We start from the raw sequence: 7,773 nt of genomic DNA, 5'->3' as shown, positions 1-7,773 counted from the left end.
CGAGTGGCTCCCCTTGCACCCCCCCCCCCCCCCCACTAAGCGAATTAAAAGAAATCTACCCACCCATCTACCGACCGCCCTGCCTACATACCTACCTACCTACCAACCCAACCACTCATGCATTATCGAGGTTTTACTCTGTATCTCTATATGTATTGAGGAAGGAAGCAGTTCTAAGCTCTCAGGTTCTGAAGACTGTGCTTAGATGCGAGGACGCTATTCCTTCCTATTCTTTTGTCTCCTCCTCTTGCTTTTGTGAGGTTATTGAAGTCAACAAAAGAGGAAGCGGCATCGAATGATAGAATTGTAAAGTGGTTTTCTTCTGGTTTCTCTGTGAGTCGGATATCCGGTTAGAGGGAAGCAGGAAACTTTACATACAACCACTTCGACAAGCGGGGGTTTGGGAATCAATTCCTCTCCATGTGGCGCTGGTGGAACGCAGAAGTCTATAGAGATGGAGGAGGTGTTATTTGTATATGTATTATTCCGCAGTTTGATTCAAGGAGAAGCGGCCCATGTCCTCGTCTACCTAGGCCACAGATGTTGTCAGCCTCTGGCAATGATTATAACTTTTCATCCGTGAAGCACAATCCTTGCTCATTACATTACAGCTTGTGTACTATGTGAAGTCCCGTTGAAAATTCAGAAGAAAATAAAAAAATGCCAAACACACCTAACTTTAATACCTTGAAAAGTTCTGGAAACACGTCTACGTCTAAACTAACATGTCAAACATAACATACAAACAAACAAAGCTTAATAATACGCATCCTGTTGTATGTTATAAACAAGGTATATAAATGTATACAAAAGTATGCAGTCTACACAACAATATTCTGTTTTTTAAAACAAAGTAGACACTATCGTATCAACATTTGTTTTTATTGACGGTACATGTTTCGNTTTCGACCCTTATACTGGGTCATTCATCAGGCGTACAATGATAACAGTCTCAGTTGAATTGCATCTAATTCTTCAACAAGGGTCCTTATTGTGCACTTGAGTGTTTTTAAATGCATAAATTGAGTCTTTCAGTTAAAATTTTAAAATACTCAGATAATAAAATAAAAAAAAAACAGACTAAAAATTAAAACATAAATATTAAAATTGTACAAAAATGGAAATGAAATATTTTGCGATAAATCTCTTTAAAACTTTGTGACCGTTACGTTTTGACGCGATTTTCTGGCGGTAGAAGCCACTGCAGTGTGGTGCGCCTGCGTATCAGGATCTTCTCACATACGTTAGGTCGTGTGGTCGTGTGCACTAACTGCACTGGTATATAGATGATCGATTTCTGCATGGTGGACACTGAAATATCCATTCGAGCGTACTGTGACGTGTTGCGCTATGGATGACGCCCCCCCCCCGGCCAGCCGGGACTCGGCTGGCTTCGGCTCCGCTCGGCGCGAACGGCTGGCGGGGGGGCGGGGCGTCATCCATATCGTAACGCGTCACACTGCTCCCTTCTTAAGGCTGTTCGTCTCGAATAGCCTAACGGTGCACCCCCATTCCTTTTCTTCAAAGGATGGCTTTCTTGCAGCATCTGTTCTCCGGCCGTTACAATACTTTCCATTCTTCCCACTTTCTGCTGGTTAACTACGAGTACTAGGAGCCGGGATAGCGACTGGCTAAGTGCTGGAAGGGCCAAGGGTCGGAGTCCCTGTATGGTCAAGAATTTTCTCTTCTCCAAATTACCCAGACCGGCTTTATGGCCCCGCCAGCCTCCTATCCAATGGGTACCGGGGTTCCTTTTCCCGAGAGTAGAGCGCCCGGGGCGTGGAGCTGACCACTCTCCTCCAACTAGTGCCGAGGTTAAGAAAATGTGGATCTACACATGCACTCACCCTACGCCATCATGACGTAGTGTTCAATTAGTTAAGCAGAGGGACAACTTTACCGTTTCCTTATTCGTAACTACTATCAAAGTTGAACGTAACACAATGTAAATCTTCTATCAACGTGGATTTGATCGTAGGCGTAGAATTAAATGCAAAACACTCTATGACGACCTCACTGCCATCTGTGAGCTGTCTAGAAAATGTTGGAGCCTCGACGTCTCACAAACCTATAGGTCTCCACGGCCTGTTGCAAGTATAGCTTTTACATGGAAAATTCGTTTATACGCTGTCTCCCAAACGTGCTATAATAACATACGAGGATTAACACTATTGTTTAAGGAGACAAAGCCACTGAGCGTCTGCGTATGTGTTTCTAGAACCATCCGCAATGTGTCCGACCAACGGGGAATCACCGGAAGATGATGTATCCCTCGCGCTGGACAAGCGTTTACTGCACCTGCTCACTGCTGCCACCTTCCGCTCCTGTTCCTAACTGCTATCAATTCCGTCTGGAATATGTACGTAAAGAATTCTGTTCATACTGCACAGAGAAAATGAAACCATTATAAGGGCACCCCGGTTATTTTAATGATTAACAAGGCGCTACATATAGTTGCAACTATTCTTTAGAGGCCGAAACAGAACAGCACAGTCTCTCTCATACATTTTACATCTCGGTAAGTCTCAGAGGCAGGGAGAGGCTCTCAACTGAGTCCCCTCATTCCTAGACGCTGCTGGGAAGTAGCAGATGCACGCGTTCTGTATTGACTTGCGTGCGCGAGTTCGTTTCGTGATGGATTTCTTCTCCTTATGCTACGAGCTCCGTAGGTGCGACAGGCCGTATGACAAGTGAAACACGCTCAGAGTTATTACGCACACATCAAGGCATCCTTCTGGTTGACAAATTGCCTTGTTTAGTAGTTTCGCATTTTTGCGGGGGCGACAGACTCAAAATAACATTTATACATAATACCCAAATCACTCTATACGGTTAGGAACGTATCCATCAACACAACAAGAAAATGGCATTACAATTAAAATCAATGTCACACAGAGTGAATTTTATTGTTTACTGCTACATGTTTCGGTCCTCATGGGACTATCATCAGGTATTGTATATAATAAATACGATAAAGTTAATTGAAAACCCAATATGGGTCCATATTGTGGTGCAACACGTATATTTTATAAAAGTTGTAGAAAACTGTGCCTCGTGTTATGATGAAAATTACAATATAGAAATATTGGAAATATTAGAGTATACAAGAATTTGTATTTAAAATATTAGTGGAGATAAATAAAAGATGTATATTACGAACATAGGACTTTATAATAAGAATAAATTGTTAGATATTACACGAATAAATAACTAAAATATTAAAGAATCAAAAATATTGTCGCCAAAAGCCAAAACGTCGGGCAATAAGACGTCCACTGATAGGCAACGGCTGTGATAAGAATGTATACTTTAGTTGAAACACAATACAAGCAGGGCGTTGTCTAGGAATCTCTTAAACAACAAATGCGTTTCCCGGAGATAAAGGGACAACAAGAGGCTCGTTGCATAACAGCGGTCGAAACCAAAGCCTCCTACATGGTACGCTCTATTCAGTCCGAGTGCACCTTATAAAAGTCCAGCTTCGACGAGACCTTCTGGATTTTGCACCAAAATCCTATATGCATTCCTCTTCTCTCATATTCGTGCTACATGCCCTGCCCATCTCTTATTCCTTGATTTGATCATTATAATTATACTTGGAGAAGAGTACAAGTTATGAAGCTCCTCATTACGCTGTTTTCTCCAACCTCCTGTCACTTCATCTCTCTTCGGTCCAAATATTCTCCTCAACACCCTGTTCTCAAACACCCTCAGTCTGTGTTCCTCCCTTAATTGCCGAGGAGATTGCTGGAACTAAAGGGGAGTAAATGAGAATATTGTGAAAATTATTTAACGAGGAACTTACTCTCTTCACCAGACAGCATTAACGTGATGAAACGAGGAGAGATAAGACGGAAGGAGCATGCGGCATGCGTGAAGGAGATGGGAAATTCATAAACTGAAGAGTACAACCGACAGCCAGGTAGCAAACATGGTAATGAAGTGAAGCATGATAATTTGGCCTGGTTCGGGACAGGATACAGTGTGGCCTGTCGTGAAAAAAGTAATGCACTCCATACACGGTGAATATACCGAATTAATTAGTGAAACTCCATGTTTCGTTGTGAGACAGAGACAAAGTGGACCAGCTGAGCACTGACAGTCAGGTGGGCCCAATGAAATCATGATTCCAACACAGTGGGTTCAGAACTGAAAGGATGAACACAACAAAGTTTAGAGGAAGTACGTGTAAGCACAGACTAACAATTCTGTCGAATTCATCTTGTTATGACCCCTAACTAGCATAATAAAAAATCATTCTTAATTAGGTAGGACTTAAGGTTTTCGCACCGGTTGTCACCGTGAATTCTATCTTCTGGAATATAATGATGCGTAGCCCGTGAAAAGTCAACTGATATTTCGGAGTAAAATGTTGCCTCCATCTTCATGGTTGAAAAATATGCCAATTAAGAAACCATCATGAAAGCCGATGACAAGCAAAGCCAAATTTTGTTTCGTGTTTTATTATTTCGGAAAACGTTAAGATTTAGAATGTGTTTCTTTTGCGGTACCATAGTTGGTTGAGGCACCATGCTACAAACCCGATGAGGCCACTGCATTTTTCACTCTACATAATCCTCTCAGCAACACTATGACCTTGTGGTCGACTCAGCCTCTAACAGAAATGAGTGCCAAGAAACTTCTTGGGGGGTAAAGGGCAGCCGGTGCGTAAGGCTGACAATTTCACCGCCATCTCTGAGACGACAGTCTAAAAAATATGGGAGCACCGACGTCTCACAACCCTATGGGCCTCCATGGTTTGTTACAGGGATAGCTTTACCTTTTTACATTCGTTTATCTCTACAATATTTGTTAAGAGATATTTTCTTCTCCACATATTTCAGCGAGTTACATTATCGGTAGCAAGCCTTGACGTAAAGTGTCCCGTATTATAATGACGTTTAAGTCAAAATTGGAACGTGTCCATAATTTTATTAAACCTCTGAAATATAAAACTTGATGGGAGTTAGTTCAGATATTTTTTTCCATGCGAATTAAAAAAATGCATTTAAAACAATGGAACAATCAGGTTATATTTAGGGTTAGAAGTGTTCATAACTTGGCTTACTCTTCGACTCTGAAGAATGCGGCATTACGTCACTCCGAAACATAGATAGACGTCTACCAGACTATACGTCATCATATCTCAGAAGATAATATCCTCTACGACATTAGTTTTATTCAGCTTAATGTAAATAGCGTTTAGAAACAATTTACTCTGATGAAGTTCCCACTTTTCTGCGTTTAGTGTAAAGACAAACTCAGCGATTCACGTAAACGACTCTTTTATCAGTCGATATGAACCTGCGGGGTAGAAGGGGGAACATCATAACAGCAGTCCATCACTCCTCTTAAAACTTCTTCGTCGGATTTATTACAACCATGTAATACGGTCTGAGGGAAGATATTGCCTTTCCTGTGCCCTGAAGTCCCTCCTCCCAGGTCACTAAATGAAACCCCACACCCACCCCCATCCCCTCTGTAGTTCAGAATGGAAGAACCCCTTCACCCACTCGTTCCACACTGTCCTCCTCTCGCTTCGACTTCAATCAAACTTCCCTCTGATGGTCGAGGGTGCAGAACGGGTAGGAGTTACAGCACAGATCTCTAAGCCACGCCATTGTGTTTGTAGCGCGTTCCTCTGATATTGGTCTTCCCAACACCCTCTCTTAACATTCGACACCGTCTCTGAGGTAATAGCTTCGTCCTTCGGTCCTCATGTGTGACGGAGGCTGCAGGTAACGGGGGCTGGGAGGCTGGCATCAAGCGGACGTCCCTATTCAACTTCAAATCTTCGGATATTTCTTTCTCTTTCTTTCTTGTTTGCAGAAAGATGAAAGAACTTCTATAAACGGGACTCAATAACTTGTGATCCTGACCGAACAACTATCTCTGACTCTTTTCCCGTTCGCACAAGGAAATGTGAGACGCTCTGTTTTCCTAACGCATATAGCACGTGAATTCAATCTCTTCTTTTTCTTATTTCGTGAAAATCCCGATCCAAAAAAGGACTACATATACTGCAGAAGAAGAGACATGCGATGTTCGTCAAGTGTTTCTCGCGGGGAGGTGGAAGGGAAGAAGGGAGGAGAAATATGGAAGGAAGAAAATACATAAAAAGTAACAAAACATTAAGCATTTCATTCATATGCCCTGAATACTCTGGGGAGATAGAGACAAACACTTAAATGTTTTCAACATGATCAAATTTTCTCGTTACCTTGACATCCTGGGGGCAAAATACCTGGCTGAGCCACCGTAGCCCGAATTACGAGAACGGCAGTTGGTAATATTGAATGTCCATAAAGTCTATCTATCTATCTATCTATCTATCTATCTATCTATCTATCTATCTAGCCGTCTGTCTGTCTATCTATCTATCTAGCCGTCTGTTTGTCTATCTATCTATTTATCTTCATTCCTGTTGCTCCCACTTGGAGAATAGGGCATCTGCGAAACGCTTCGTTTCAGTTTCTTAATTTCTGAGAGTCGGTAGGACTCCTTGGACGACGGATCAGCCTGTCGCAAGCCCGCTACCTACATATAAACACAGCTTAAACGCAGAATAATATCCACGCCTTTAGTGGGATTCGAACCCATGATCCCCCTGTTCAAGAGAGCGAAGACATTTCATGCCTTAGACAGCACGGTCACTGTGATAGCAAAAGCCCCTATATAATCTATTAAAATTATACAAACCACATTATACATGTATTTGAGAAAACAAACTGACAATAAATAAACACGAATGTGACACTGAATTAAAGAGGGAAATGAAGCAAACATTGAAGATAAGTCTTTAGAAGCCTGAACTTACAGAGAAATTAATTCGTAATTTGTAAAAGTAAAGTGAAGCTATCCCTGTAAGAGGCCGTGAAGGCCCATAGGGTTGTGAGACGTTGAGGGTCCCACATTATCTAGACAATCGGCTCAAAGATGGCGGTAAGATTGTCAACCATACGCATCGGCCGCGCTATACTCCCCAAGAAAATTATTTAATTAATTCCTGGTACTCATTTCTGTTAGAGACTGCGTCGATCCCAGGGCCATAGTGCGGCTGGAAGGATTAGGTCAATTGAGAAAAATCCAATGACCTCATCGGGACTTGAACCCGCGACCTTCCGGCTTGTAGCATAGCCCATCAGTAATTCGTACAATAATAAAACACTCAAGGACTTCACGGACATTCTGTATAATCCAAGATGGTGCGGGAAGGTAACCTAAAGACATTTCGTAAAAAAAAAAAAAAAATCTGTAAGGAGACAGGACTGCCAAGGTTGGTTCTCCAGTTTCATGATGATGATGAAGATGCAAGAGGAAATATGAAACATTATGAAGAATAACCTTCACAAAAGCAGCGTGTCTCACTTCTTGTCATCTGATACTGCTGTAACGTTTCGCTGACTGATTACTAAGGCTATTTATCGTTGGTCGATACATCAAAGCTCCTCTACTTGATCTCCGTTTTTTTTCAGGTCTCAATTGATTCACAGAGCAGTAACAGTTGAAAAGGTTGGCAGTTCCTTTCAAACAAAGATGGAGGGAGAGAGGGGTGGAACGCAAGTACCAACTCCAGAAAATAAACTAAAAGTACTGTAATAAAGCAAAACTTTAACCTATATATGATACCCTTGCCAGGGAATTGCTGCATAGACATCATTTGTCACTGACATTACATTGCAGTCTGTTCATAGCAGGGCAGTGTGCAGGTACTACAATGTGCTTATTCTGATAAAAGGTACAGTCTGTATTATTCTTTACAGCACAGTGGTA

Source organism: Cryptotermes secundus, unplaced genomic scaffold (genome assembly GCF_002891405.2).
Source record: "Cryptotermes secundus unplaced genomic scaffold, Csec_1.0 scaffold307, whole genome shotgun sequence".
Classification (NCBI taxonomy): Eukaryota; Metazoa; Arthropoda; class Insecta; order Blattodea; family Kalotermitidae; genus Cryptotermes; species Cryptotermes secundus.
Note: the sequence above shows the minus strand (reverse complement) of the source record.